This window comes from Lissotriton helveticus, chromosome 2_2 (genome assembly GCF_964261635.1).
Source record: "Lissotriton helveticus chromosome 2_2, aLisHel1.1, whole genome shotgun sequence".
In the NCBI taxonomy this organism is placed as follows: Eukaryota; Metazoa; Chordata; class Amphibia; order Caudata; family Salamandridae; genus Lissotriton; species Lissotriton helveticus.
The window spans coordinates 193,721,170-193,736,643 of NC_136060.1; the positions used below are offsets into that span (position 1 = coordinate 193,721,170).

A 15,474-nucleotide genomic window follows, 5' to 3' on the forward strand; every position below is an offset into this window, starting at 1 on the left:
ATCAAGACTTATATATCAGGCTCAACAATTAGTTTATTGTTGCGCTTTTTGGTGTCTTACTACTGGAACATACTCCATATTGCCATTTTCTGTATCGAAGTCATGTTTTTCAGTCTCATTTAATACACATCTAATGTTTTTTCTTTTCGCACCCCTACAAACTTTTGAAAAATGACCCGGCTTACCCCATTTTCCACATTGTTGATTAATGGCGTGACAATTCTTAAAAGATGATACATGTAAAAGTGAGCCACATCTGTAGCAACTAATTCTTTACTTGAAGGTTTTATTTTGACTAAAAGTTCTCTCCCCTTTCATAAAGCTTTGTTTCTTGGTGTCGTCATTCTTGTTTGGTATCACTTTATTAGCTACCACCCCTTATATGGTGGTTTTAATAAAGAAACTTCTAGCTGTTTTGCATCTTCCAAAGAACATTCAATGCTTTTTTGCGCTGTCAACAGCTTTGTCTAAAGATGGATCCTTACAGGTCAATAACCTTTCTTATATTTGTTTGTAATGACATCTGGCCACCAGTTGATATCTTATTGATTGTGAAGTGAAATTTTCAAACTTGCATTTGGCTGCCAATACATTTACAGCTGTAATAAAAGTGTTTATACTTTCAGTACGTTTTTGTACCCTTGTGAAGAATTTATACCTATGTACAACAATATTTTTTTGTTTTCGTAAAATACTTGTTTAACTGAGCTATTGCTATTTCAAACTCGACTGGATCTTCACCATCTGAGGGTTCATATTGCGGTAAGCGATCAAAACCATTCTGTCCCTCAACCCCCAAATAATACATGAAACTTTTCTTTCTGTCAGGTCTGAACCTCTGACTATCAATAGCTCCTAAGTATGCTTTAAAAGATTCCAACCATAATTACCACTCCAATGGTGGATACCCTGGTTCCTGGGGAAAAGGTGCAGGTGGAGCTACATTCTGCATATTTAGAAAAATAATGTGCACTGAAACAGGAAAGAAATGTTGTTAATACCAGTAAAGCAAAAATAGTTAGTACAAATAATGACAATTTAACCACTCACACACAAAAGAAAATCATTGAAAAAAACTGCATCCAATAAAGAATACGTGTGCTAATCACTGTGTAGGCAGTGTTAAGCAATCATAAATAACTCCCTTCTGTAAAAAGAAAAACGTGTACTATGTCTGTTTCAATAAAAGTTTCTAACTGTCACCCAATAGAAATGAGAAAGAGACTTGTCTGCCTGTACAACAAACTTCGAAGAGCTGATTGTTCAGTGAAAGTCAGCGGATTAACTGTTGTGCCTGATCCAGCGACGTAAAGCTGGCAACGTATGAGGAAAAAAACAGACTTTTGGTTGTGCTGAAGACAGCTGAAAAAATGGCAACCGTGTCTTGCTGAACACCATAAGCTGTGAGTAAAGTTGAACAGCACTCGTTTGTTGTCACGCGCTGGCACTATTGCCCGCGACTGCTATCAGTGAGCCGCGCCCTGTAAACAGTGAGCAGAGCTGGGCAGAACCCAAACATTGTCACGCGCTGGAAACACAACACTTGATCGCTGCCAGAGAACCAAGCTCCAATCGCACAAGCTCCGCAATGACAAGGCCTCATAAACCGCCTCCCTGCTGCAGCCACTCACAAAGTACACTTGCTGCCGATCTTCAAGGTTGTAGACAGATAAATAAATTAGAAATGTTTTCACCATGGCACCGGAAAAAAAAAATCCTCCATGGAATAACTGTTTCTCAATGCTTTCAAAATTGAAGTTCACAATCGGTCGTCACTGGTTCTCACAAAAAATGGCACACATGCGCTTTGCTTAAATGCGAATACAGAGGTATGATTACGCTCCTTGTGCTCCTAATCTGTGCCCCCCAGTACATTTCAAACGGCAGACGCATAGTGGAAGGCTTGAAGTGAATCGATGTAAAAAGTCAATGGAGGTACTCACTATACCGTACTTCTTAGGGCCAATAGTTTTTCTCTGTTGCTTCTTGTAGAAATTACATCGTAGTCCTCTGATATTAAAGAATAAGTATTTATTAGGAATTACAGGGATACATCCAGTCATTAAGGGGGCACTGACAACAACTGTCAGAAAGAGATATAGAACACTCACAGCACACCCAGTTCCAGGTGTCATCACATTCCACGCTGGGATGCCCTAGAGTAGCCATGCCGCTGGGATGCCCTAGGGTAGCCATCCCGCTGGGATGCCATAGGGTAGCCATGCACTTAACAAATGTATTATTCATTAAAAATTGTGCTTAATAAATGAGCTTAATGCCTTTCGAGAGGCTAATAACATTGACATCAGCACATGCCGGCTTTCATGCAAGTAAAAAAATTACACATAAAGCAGACCACGTGACCACGCAAAGCATAAAAAGACAAAAACAAACAGCTTTGTCCAGCTCTGAATTGTCATTGGCAGGCTAGTGGGCGCCTTCGGATAGGTAGTGTGGACCAGGCATTGACTCTCCCCTGAGTTGCCATGCCACTCCTCCTCACAATCACACATGCTGATAGCTTGGCAGAATCCTCACCAAAAACTCTTTCCTCCATCCTCTCCTTCTGCTAAGGGAAGCCTGCAGTTATCGACCCCATTCTTGACCATGTAAATACACTCCCACTGATGGGGCCTACAGGATTCAGTCGCATGTAAACTGATTTGCATCTTGCTGGGTCCTAACCGTGGAATTGTGGCGGGCCAAAATAACAATGGTTTAAACCCAGATCTGTTGACTGGGGGTTAATGTTTGCATTGTTCAGCATTCTGTCCACAATCTGTTCTTTTTGAATTTATCGCCCTAAGTGGGAAGGGTATGCCCAGACGTGAGTTCTGTGCTCACTGCGCCACTGGATTCAAGCTAGCCTTACTAATGAGGGGTGATGCCCCGAAACCGGTCCCAGGATGCTTGTTTCCGGTCCAGGAAGGACCTGGCTTGGCAGTTCGGGTTGGACTGTTCCCATGAGGAACAGGGTCAAGACTGATTTGCATATGGCTGGGTCAAAACTGGGGTGGTGTGCTGGGCAAAACAACAATGGATTAAACCCAGATCTGTTGACTGGAGGTGAATGTTTGCTTTGTTAAACATTCCGTCCATCATCTGTTCTTTTTGCATTTCTCGCTAAAAAGCAGCACAGCACAGTCCAGTGACCCAGAGAGCAGAGGATGCTTAGAAATTATATTCAAAAAAGGCTGAGCCTTTGTCCTCTGTGGCATGGGCAGACAGGTTTACTACCAAGGTTTGATGAGGGTTTTTTTTAAAGATCAAATATCTACGTATTTCTGTATTTTAGAGGGCATGTTGCAAGTCTGATATTTATAGAAATATTCAATTTTCTGGCTATATCGATGCATTACCTCGTATCTTTCTAGTTTTAGCGTTCCTTGTTTTTTAACCTAGCAAAACAGCATCTTATTTCACAACTGCAGAAATGGTATGTATGGCGAGTTAGGGTCCCACATTCTACAATATCTTCTCAAGCCGTGCCTCATCCCAGTCCTCACATACATGACGCAGTGGCGGCTGGTGACATTTGAAAGCAGTGAGGCGTAACAGTTAGGAATTCTTTATAAGTAGCGAGAGAGCAGTGCATCTCTATTTACTTTTGCTATGTCAATATTTTTTTTTACCCCCATCTAACCCATATGCTCATAACCACAAATACAACTGGAACACATGCTCACTGCCCTGTGCGCTGTGCAGAGAGGCGCAGGACTGGATGGCCATCAAGATTTCTGAACACCTTTTTCGCTCGCTGACAGGCACTGTGAGAAACTCGCAGTGACCTCATCCTCAGAGCTCTCAAATGGTACAACTCAGTTCAAATTATGCACTGTACAAGAGCAATATTATACATGAAAAAATTCAGAAGCAACACTTTTAGGGAATGTAACTGCATAATTAATACATGCATTCTAAATAGGAACTAAATCACTAAACATAGTGGTTTAAAGTTATAATTAAATGGTAAAATGTTGACATTTACTTTCCTTAATGCACTTGCCTTTGATTTGCCATCTCTCTTCCAGTAGTGCTCCAGCCTCCCACTCCAGTTCCACTGCACTCTTTTTCCGTGTGGCGCATCGCACAGCGTGGACTGTGCCACACAGGTCCCTTAAGTTCCCTCTAACCTGCATCTAAAACTATTCAACGTAAAGTTAAATAGCAAAGAGCGTGAAATCGCGCCCAGTATACTGATTTACTCCCAACTCCCAAGAAGAACAATAGTTACTTACCTGTAATCTGTGGTTCTCCAGTATTGGTGTCTTTCATAGATTCACATGCCTGAATCATTCCCCGTCGTCGGAGTGGGAGTCCCACGGTATATAAAAAAGCAATAATATGCTATAAATACATAGTAAATACCAATAAAAAACAAACCAGGAAGTAAAGTAGCCAAGCTACAGAAGAAAAAACTTCCACATTAGTGACTATCCCTGTCATTTTGTGTAGCCCAAACTGCAGCCAATCAGGCGACAGCACCCACCAGAAGGTTCCCCCCAGAGGCTCAGGCTGTCAGATTTTGTCGCACGGAGTGATAGTAAACCAAAGTATGCTAAGAGCCTCTGAAGGGGAGGTGGGCGGGTGCATGTGAATCTATGAAAGACACCAATACTGGAGAACCACAGATTACAGGTAAGTAACTATTGTTCTTCTCCAGTATTAGGGGTGTCTTTCATAGATTCACATGCCTGAATCAGAGTAGATAGCAGTAAATATCCTTGCTAGGCAGACGCCATAGTAACCCAGCTTGTCAAACTGTGCACATTATATGAATTATATATAAAATGCCTTAGCATAGCCTGGAGCATGATAAAATGCATCTAGTGAAGAATGTGCACTCTGAAAACGGTAGCAGAAGCGTCTGACTGCAGGAAAAAAGGAGGTGGGAACAGAGGCTCCCCTTAGCTGAAAAGATTACATAGAACTGCTGGACACATGGAAATATCGGTCCTACTGGCTGCAGCAAACAGTAGTGATTGGAGAAAGCAAGGCTGCTAACCTAGGTTGCCGCTCTGCCGAGGTGCTGGAGAAGAAATCCATCAAACAGAGCAGTTGAGGAAGACATTGGCCTGGTAGAGTGCGTTCTAGGGGCTGCTAGCAAAGCTGTTCAACTTGTGTATGGCAAATATCGATCGGAGCAAAAGATCAATAATGCAACTGTTCGCCCGGACCCTGTTGGGTTTTAACTAATCGTACCTTAGTAATAAATTGATCAGATCTGCGAAAAACCGAACTATCTCTTGTAAACAGAACATTTGAAACCTTTTCTATTATCAAGTGTATGGAAAAAACCACTTTGTTGATAGTGGTGGAGGCAAAGATGCAGTTGAATTTACCGGCTCGATCCGAAAGAAATTCCGGAGGCACGTTAAGTAGGAATTCCAGAGTAACTCGAACCACCATAGAGTTATAGAGAACTGTATGAAAAGGCTAAAGAATCGAAAGATCTGAACCTAACTGACTCTAACAGAGGACTGTTAAAGCCAAGAAAAAGAAAATGACACCTTTCTAAGTCATCGTAGATCATCACTGAGGAAAAGTTGAAAGGATATCACATGAACTGCCCTATTACCACACTGAGATGTCTCGATGGTAATGGACGAACTGGCGGAGAAAAAACTATCTGAAATTTTCTTGAAGGATTGAGTTATATTTTTTGAGGAATAAAAAGATGTGATCGCCTCTTGTCGGCATCTGGAGCCGCTGCCAGGTAAGGCACTAGTAGAATTATGAGGCAATCCCGAACTTGACAGCTAAATGAGAACAAACTGGAAGATCCTTTCCATTAAGAGTAAAAGGATGAACTCTAGCCGAACAATATCAGATACCGCAAAAACATTTGCGTTAGAGACCTTGTCCCTGTTATGGCGAACACTCCCTTGCAAACCGCAGGGATGTTTAGATAGGCGAACCAAAGGTAATCAGGGGCTAGGCCACTGACCTCAAAAATGGCTGTTCCGAGTGATAAATCTGGCCGCTCTGGAAGAAAATAGATCCGGAGGTGGACATGTCCGGATTGATTCGCACTCCGACTGGAAAAAGGAGAAACTCAGTAAACCAGTCTTGGCGAAGCCATGAGGGGTGAAGAGGGACACTCGACACCACTCCATTTTGTTCTTTCGGAGAACTCTGGGACCCAAAGGTATCGGTGGAAAATGGAATCAGATTGAGATCAGTTGGACGACAAACGCATTTCCCTGTAAATTCTTGTGGTGATGCCAACTTGAAAAGCACCAGTATGTGCTGTTCTTCTTGGTCGCGAAAAGACCAGATCTGGAAGCACCCTACTGCCGAAATTTGAATCCACATTCCGTAGAGGAAAAACTCAATCGAGAGTGGAAATTGTCGTCCTGCTGAGAGTGCCTGCCAGACTGTGTCTTGTACCAGGAACGTGGAATCGCCAGAAAGTTGTGTGCGTTCTATCGCTCATGCACATAGATCACCGGCTTCCTGAGGCAACAAAGCTGATCTAGCCCCTTGTGTTTAGTGACATAGAGTACACCAGTTGTATTGTCTATGCGCCACAATACAGTTGTCTCCTCGAAATTATTGCGTAACAAAATTGGAGGGCAAGGAAGATGACTCTTCTCTCAGCAGGATGATGTACCAACCTCATATGAGGGCTCATTTCCCTAAGACCTTCAGCCCCTAAATAGTGCTCCCCAATTCCTGAGGGATGTGTCCATGGTGATTGTGCAATTTGATACCTTTTTGAGGGAAAAAACACACCTTGTGTATAATTTTCTGTCTTGGATTCACCCAAGAAAAAACCTCTCGCATCGAGGAGGGATTGTAATGAGATCTTCAAATGAATCAGAGACGTGAAACCAATGTTTATGCAGTTGCTGTAGCAGCGTTATCCTGTGCAGAAGGACACTCACAGGAAGCAGGTGGAGGTCATGGCCCGCTGAAATTTGGAGAATGTAATGAAATAGACTAATGTACTCAAAAGAAACAGCAAGAAAGAGCTGCAGGCTTCTCATTCGTAAGAGACAAACACCCTTGCTGAATTAGCATGGACTGTTGTTCCTAGAAAATCCTGTGTCGTAACTAGGAATAATTGGGACTGGACATGGTATATCGATAAAAACCAGGCATTGAAACAGTGACTACAAAGTCTGGGTGTACTGGATTGCTTATTAAGAAGAGTGATCCTCTGTAAATAAACCTGTCTCAGAAATGATGAATGCGTATGTATTGCAGACACAGATAGGCTGCCAGAATCTACATAAGAATCACGTGGAGTGGACCGAGAGTCCTGACAAGATAGGCCTGTGATATAACTTAGAGTATAGATCAACCACGTTCCGTGCTGTGGAAGCATTGTTACCTAAACCTTGACACTCTGGAGGTCGAGTGCACATGTTAGGTCCCTGGCAGTAACATTTGAAAAACTTTCTGGAGGTACAACCTTTGAAAAATGTTTGTGCAGAGATGACAAAAATCCGCCGCTACATATCTGACCAGCTAGTTGAAGAGGATCTGAGAGGAAAAAACCTAACTCCTTATTAGATTCAGAACCACTCCGACGGTCCCTGATGTATCCATAAGTCAATTTGTAAATGACTCGCGCAGATGAGTTGAATGCGGTCACTATGAAGGCGTAGCATACAGGAAATTGCCAAATTCTAGAGCATGCTCTTTTGACATCACAATTAGAATTTTCCATAGATAAATAGCAGTGGTGACCAAATGAAATCTTAGAGATATGCCACCCTTATCCCACTTGGAATGGAGTCATGATGGGCTTTAAAGTAAGTCGTAGTGTCCTGGAAAAATGACGTCCTGTATACGATTTAGAGTCGAATCATACAGTTGCATATCAGGTACTGGGTGGAACTTCTTGGATTAAATGCGAAAACTGTCCTCGGGCACCCCGAAAGAGTTGATCCCCGTACTGTGGAGAATCGAAGGCGCGGTATTGTCTGGTCAATATGATGGCCCAGAAGTAACAACTATAAAAAGGTACGGCCATTATCTCAGTATGGACTTGTGGGCGAGGAACTAAGGGTTCCTCCAACCTTAACTCCGCAACACAATACTGCAAAACTTGGAGATGTAATGTACACTGCACGGTGTTTTGTTGATGATTATCTTTTGTCCATCCTTTTTGTTAAAAATTCTAGAAATGCCAGTGTAGGGGTATTCAAGGATACGCACATTCTGTGCCCCTATGTTAAAATTGATCCTGTCCAGAGAGCTAAAAGATTGCCCGAGAGTCACCAGCGTCGATCTTTTGGCTTAAGCAGAGCTCAAAATCACTGTCAATACAATATTGAAAGAGAAAGAAACCGTCCGCCTCTATCCTAGTGACAAGGGCTTGACGAAAGCGCGTCACCGTTCCTTACACGAGGAGGTTAAATCCGTCAACATTCGCCGGAGGATAGAAGAATAAAGAATCATGCAAGATCCCGTAACTTGCTGAAAGGAGGCTACGACTAATAAGTATGGTAAAGTAACACTGTAATAAGCCCAACTGGACCAAGCGTCGACTAACCTGACCATGGACTGGGTCCAGCATCAGAGAGGTCAACAAGAAAACGTGACCCTCAGTGTCCGCATAGGAAAACTGTTGCAGACTTAAACTACTGTGGAGGTGACTGCTGACGCTGTCAGTCTACAAGTCCTCCGTAGACGTACTTCTTGTTGGCAACGAAAACTGATCCTTAACTTGGCCAACATTCCACAATAAAACTCACCATCACTGAGGATGATTGATGAATCAAGTAGTTTGTCAACTTTGAAAGTCGTCGACGAGCCTGCTAGTGATTAAGAGAACTGTCGTCAATGGGCCAACTGTGTACGGACCTAAAGCCTGCGTGGCCACTGCCGATGTGCCCACTGTTAATGGCCCCAACTGCACTGTTTATAGGCCCACTGTTGATAGCCTAGAGATGCCAGGTCCACTGCCAATGGCCAAGTGCTGATGGATCACATGTCAGAAGGGCCACTGTCAGTGGCCCACTGCTATTGAGCCAACCGTCGCCCAAGCTTTCAGTTGACTATGTCAGCTGAATAGGCTCACAAACGCCGACGAGACTCTTCACCGTCTATGACTGCTCTTCAGCGTCGACGAGGGACACACTGCTCCGTCGACGAGGCACCTCATCTCACCGTCGACGAGGCACCTCTCCGTCGACGAGGCTCCTCACCGTCGACGAGGCACCCCTCCGTCGACGAGGCACCCCTCCGTCGACGGGGCGCTCCTCCGTCGACGAGGCACCCCTCCGTCGACGAGGCTCCTCACCGTCGACGGGGCACTCCTCCGTCGACGAGGCCCCTCACCGTCGACGGGGCTCCCCACCGTCGACAATTGCTCTTCAGCGTCGACGAGGGACACCCTGCATCGTCGACGATGTTCCCCACCGTCGACGAGGCATCTCACCGTCGACGAGGTCCTTCACCGTCGACGAGGCACCCCTCCGTCGACGAGGCTCTCCACCGTCGACGATTGCTCTTCAGCGTCGACGAGGGACACCTCTCACCGTCGACGAGGCTCGCCGTCAACGCGGCTCGCCGTCGACGGAGATCCCTTGTCGTCGACGAGGCTCGTCGTCGACGCAGCCCCCTCGTCGTGGACGAAAGGTTCCCGTCGACGATGCCACCATCACAGTCGACGTTGCTCGTCGTCGACGCGGCAAAACTCGTCGTCGAGGCTCAGCATTGACGAGGCAAAAGTGCATTTTGTGAAAAAGCTGTTGGTCAACGAAGCTCTTTGTCGGCTGCGCAGCATCCTGCGACTTACAACCAGTGCATTTGAGGGCTCTGTCAACAGGATCCTGTAGCCCTGTGACACCGTAGATCACCAGTGACGGCAGAGATTGCCGTCGTAGAATACCAAGAGCGTCTAGTCAACAAGCTGGCACCTCCTCAGAAGAAAAATGCACAGAACGAGTCTAAACGCCTGAGAGTAAATCTCGTGGGCGTAGATGTGGGAGGCAGACTCGTAGCAGGTCAAAGACCCTTACCTTAGAAGCAACCTCAGCTGGTGAAGTAAAGCCAAAAACATTACTGCACAGAAAGGCGCCATATAAACATTGAAAATCCTCCCACATCAGAAGGGGGGTAGCCAAATCACAAGAACATCCCCTTCTATCCTACCATGTCAGCAACAGCCAGACAAAATGATCCATGGAAACGGTCTCAGCTTTCCATCAGTGACACAGGGTCAACAAATAGACTTCGTGTGAGAAAATATCACAAAATTTAATAGATATATATAATATAAATGAAGAAACTGAGCAGAGCTCAGGGAGACTCCCTGCACACGACGTGCGGTAAAAAATCTGACAGCCTGAGCCTCTGGGGGGAACCTTCTGGTGGGTGCTGTCGCCTGATTGGCTGCAGTTTGGGCTACACAAAATGACAGGGATAGTCACTAATGTGGAAGTTTTTTCTTCTGTAGCTTGGCTACTTTACTTCCTGGTTTGTTTTTTATTGGTATTTACTATGTATTTATAGCATATTATTGCTTTTTTATATACCGTGGGACTCCCACTCCGACGACGGGGAATGATTCAGGCATGTGAATCTATGAAAGACACCCCTAATACTGGAGAATATATATTCAAGTATACTGGCAATACATATTTTTAACATGTGGGTTTAACTCGAGTTAAAATAATTGCCCATGCACAATAACATAAATAATACTACTCACAATGTCGTGTTTTAAGGGATTTATACGGCGGCAAGACAGAGTCTGGTCAGCACTGAAGAGCGCAGCCCGGCCTATCTTGAACGGCTGCAGAGATGCCGAACTGTGCCGCATATGGCAGACAGAGGCTTCACACAGGTTGGCACCTTCGTTCACTGTCAGCACAGCAGCCTCCGGTATGAGCCTGTAGTGCGATGTGCACAGACTGTAATAGTTCTCCTTTGCCTGAGTTTTTTTTTCTTTCTGTGTGGTCACTCTATATGCTCAGTACTGCGAGCGACTGGCGGCATCTGTCCTCAGACTAGCACCCAGCCATCTCCCTGCGTGTGGCACGGATTAAAATGACGAGACACGTCTTGCCACAAGTTAATGTAAACTTTCAAAGACCCTGGAAATAAACGCTGGAGCACGAGGCCTTGGTACTCCTTTCAACCTCTGTCTGCTCTCTGAGTCTGAGAAGCGCATGAGCCGCCACGCCAGATACTGAGATCTTTAATAAAGTTAGTTAATGTACATTATGCCGGGAGTGATAGTCAGTGCTGTGACCCACCACACGAGGCCCAATTGCGAACAGTTCATGCGCGGCCCAGGACCTGTGCGCCTGCCGCCTCCTCGCCGCGTCACAGGGCTTCGCAGTGCTGTACGCCCTTGTAATAACGCAGACAGCGCGCAGCATTAGGATCACTTTTAATATATGCACTGCGCTGCAGGACATTAAAGCGAACACAGAGCAGAATTTTAATACCTGGAAACGGCTGCTGCACATAAATCAAGATCGCATCGCAGATTAAACACCGGGCGGTGCGAGGCAGGCATTGTGACTGGTATCTGCAGACACCACAGAATGGTCACTCTCAGCAAAGGTTCCTCCGATGCGGAAGGGGGGTTATAAATAATCCACCCTTGGGAGAAGGGTCTCTCAACAGCGCTGGAAGTTGGAACGTGCCCGTGGTGGGCCTAGTTTAAATTCTAGGGCACGCGTGGCGGTAACTCAGCCAATCCTGGCGCAGCATAACATCGCCACTGCGCCAGGATTGGTTAAAGAGCAGGGCTAATACTGCCCATAATGAGACCAGGCTCCCCCGGGTCTCTACCTGTGTTCGTGCTAGATGAGGAGGAGGAGGGAAGGGGCTACTGCGTGTGTGCGCATGCGTGGGCAAGTCAAAAAAATGACTTGTCCTAAATGCGCACACACTGCTGCTGCCCTGCCTGCCACGCCTGCTATCTGCCAGCCGCCTGCCACTCACTGCCACACAGGCCCGCCCCCCACCCTTCCGCGATCGCGCAATGACTGAGGTCATACAGTTCAAGTGACTCACTCCGAATCTGTCTGCGCTCGTAATAAATTAATTGGTATGCGCAGCGGCAGTCAGTGTCAGACAGTGATGTGACGGTCGTCCATGTGGCTAGTAGGGCAACGCCCCAACGCCCCCAATGGACAAACCGCCAGTTGACCCTACCTTTCTAGACGACTCACGAGTGCTTAGGTGAATTTCCAGACACCACAGGAGTCCTTGGCTGAATTTCCAGAGATCAGGCGAGTAGGTAAATTTCCAGACATCACTTGAATCCTTAGGTGATTTTCCAGCAAAACACCACATGAGTATTAATGTGAATTTCAAGACACAACAAATAAGTGCTTGGGGGAATTACCAGACATCGGGTGCGTTCTTAAGTGAATTTCCAGTCGCCGCACAAGCGCTGTGGCGAATTTACAGCCAGACACCACACAAATGTGTAGGTGAGTTTCCAGATACATCACCAGTGCCTGTGTGATTTCCAGGCATCCGCAAGTGCTTAGGTAAATTTCCAGCCATTCGCCACGCAAGTTCTTTTGCATTCCCAATAATATTAAGTGCTATAAGTAATAAAGCAGTCGCATTTTTTGACAGTCTAACAGAGTGAAATGTACCTTTTGATATTGAACATTTCTGAGCGACCGACACTGCTTAATGGGTAATATATTAGTTTAAGCTCTAGTATAGAATGTCTCAAGAAGAAAAGAAACCAAAACGAGCGATGCCCAGTGGGAATTACTACAGCCGAATTACCTCCAGTTCTCTGATTCTTTTCCTGATGTTCAATCCATGTACATCGGTTTATGCGACGTGTGTATTTGCATGAAATGTGCCTGCTTTTATTGAACAATATCACCCAGTTTGTGACAAATTGCTATATTATGAATGAGGGTGTCAAGATTCCAATTTGACATGCAGGCCGGAAGAGCACGGTGGGCGTTTCACTCCGAGCGCCCATGAACTAACTACACGAAGGCTGGGAATGAGCTTCAGAAGAATGTAAGAAATTCGATTTGAGGTGTAGGGTTCGAAGAGAGTAGGATACACCTCGTGTCTGCGTGTCCTCGTGTCTGCGTGGGACCAGTAAGGTACTAAACCACGTGCACTGTAAATAAGTGCCAAAAGTACAACTGTGTCGTTTATGTGTTGTGTTTTAATATTTTCCTTTAGCGCCACCTAGTGACCTAGCAAGGCAAAGTATTGGCATTTGTAATATTCACAAACTGTTGTATATTATTTTATATATTTTACCACAGAGGAACTATACATAGTAGCATCGATAAACTACTTTTGGGAAATCTGATTACATCTACCTTAGTTTGCAGCCACCTCCCCTCCCCCCCATACCACTGTGGATTTGTTACTTGGTAGCTACACAAGATTTAAGATGGACAAACTTCCTGAAGTTAGGAAGACGGTATAAACCGCCTCTTTGAATTTTCTGACAATTAAGAGAAAAGCTGATTACTCTGCTTGGGGTGAAAACTTCTAACGCCTCTTCCTACTTCGCTCACACTATTGATTATTGAAGTTGTGTGCAGTCATTCATTATGTTAAGGCTCGGATGGCATTCTGTGTTGTTATTCAGGCGTAATTAGCGTAATGTCATACACGTTATGTGAAATCCACTAAATTACGCTTTTACACCACATCACGCAATTACACGCTGGTAGAGCTTTTATGATTTTATAAGAAAGTATCATTAATATGAGTTGCACTGCCCTTGATTCACACGCATTATACTGATGTGAGACCATAATTGAAACACCGGTGTAGAAGAGTGTTTTTTTACAAGTTTAGGCTAACTACGCCTCAGTTAGGCCTCAACGCCATTTTGTTTAGAATGGATGCCTTATCATCATGTTCATTCTTTGTTCATATTTCTCTCCGATATTACGTGCAGCACGATGTGGTTCGTTTATTTCTGTATGAAATTGTTCTTGAAGGGCTCGCTAAAGGAAGCCCAATTGCAACTTAGTCCAAGACCTTCCGGCACACTGTACTACATTCATTCACAATGGTCTTCTGTTTTTGGTGTAACTAGTTTGTTCTGGCATCTCTGGATGACATGAGGTCAGAAAGAGTAAATCAATATTTATATAGTGGGTTAGTGCTTAGATTGGTAGGGGTATGTGGCGATTTATAATGTAATAATGTAATGTGTTGGTCAAATGATCATACAATGGTGACTTTGCAATTTCTGTATTTTCATGTGCAAGAAAACTGTATATAAATTCTTCAATTTGGAGATGAGCCATTGACTTTTGGGAGGCCTTTTCTATACCTAGGAATGCTGTCTGATTTTGCAGCACACTTGAGATTTAGCATTTTCTGACAATGTATTGCATTTTTTAGTATGAACTAATATCATCGAGCACTCTAAAGTCCAAATTATGTTATCAGGTTGTATAGTTGGTTTATTTGTATCTTGACATATTTCAATTCATATCTTCATTGAAACAATCTTCATACGCAAACTCCAACAAACGTGCAGCCAACACGTGTTTCGTCCGGTCACATCTGACCCAAGACTTCCTCAGGGCTATGCTTATCCTCGTAGGTACAGTCTTGTTATTATGGCTTCAAAAGCTCCAATTCTGTATATCAAACAGTATCTTGGTAAACATGTAAGTTAAACCAGAGGTTTAGCGCGATAAATTCTAAAACGTCTCTTTCTTGGTGGACGTATATGTTGTTATGGCTTCAAAAGATCTAATTCTGTATATCAAACAGTGTCTTAGTGAACGTATAAGTTTTACCAGAGGTGTAGCGCGATAAATTCTAAACTTCTCTTTCTCAGTGGACGTGTAAGTTCATCCAGAAGTGTAGCGCAATAGATTCTAAACGTCTCTATCAATCACCGTTAATGTAGTATCACGAGCTTCGGATCGCGTATCTCCGTGTCAGCGTTTTTTAGTAGTAGAAAATGTTATTGTTTCAGTTAATTAAAACCATAACAATACATTTTATAAAATCAAGTGCTGCCCTCAAGGCTCTTAATGTATGGATACATTTTCTATTATTTCATTCTAAAACATTCTAGTGCAAGTATTCTTTGTTAAAAAACAATCGAGCGATCCGTGTAGCTTAAAATTCCAAGGACAGTGTTTTGTTTATTGTTCGTTGCTAAACATTTTTATTAATCGAGCAGTACTGGCGTTTGTTCTGTTTATTATTATAGAGGCGTAGCCTTACTGCGCTTAAGCCAAACTCTTCTTGTTGGTTAGTTTTATTTCAAGGCTTGGGCGTGAACCGCAAGGAACTTTATTAATAGGCAGTTCAAACGGGTATCTGTTGGGTTCAAAGTTGCCATGATCGCCCATCTGCACGTTCTTATACCTCGCTCGTTCATGGCCTTTTTTAGAGGGATGGCTCCAGATCGGGCTAGATTCGGACAAATGCATACAAGATGAATGAAATCCTCCTTGCTGCTACCACATAGTCTACAAGTTTTGGGACCGTCGTGGACCCAGATTGGCTGGTCCATGGTCGATGGAAAGTTTCCCAGACGTA

The 15,474-nt window shown here is 44.3% G+C and overlaps 1 protein-coding gene across 2 annotated transcripts in view; it reads right to left on the bottom strand.

Annotated features, from left to right (window-relative positions):
- Window positions 1–15,474, bottom strand: part of TBC1D1 (TBC1 domain family member 1) — a 990,385-nt gene that overhangs the window by 875,767 nt on the left and 99,144 nt on the right. The gene's annotated exons all lie outside the window — the stretch shown is intronic.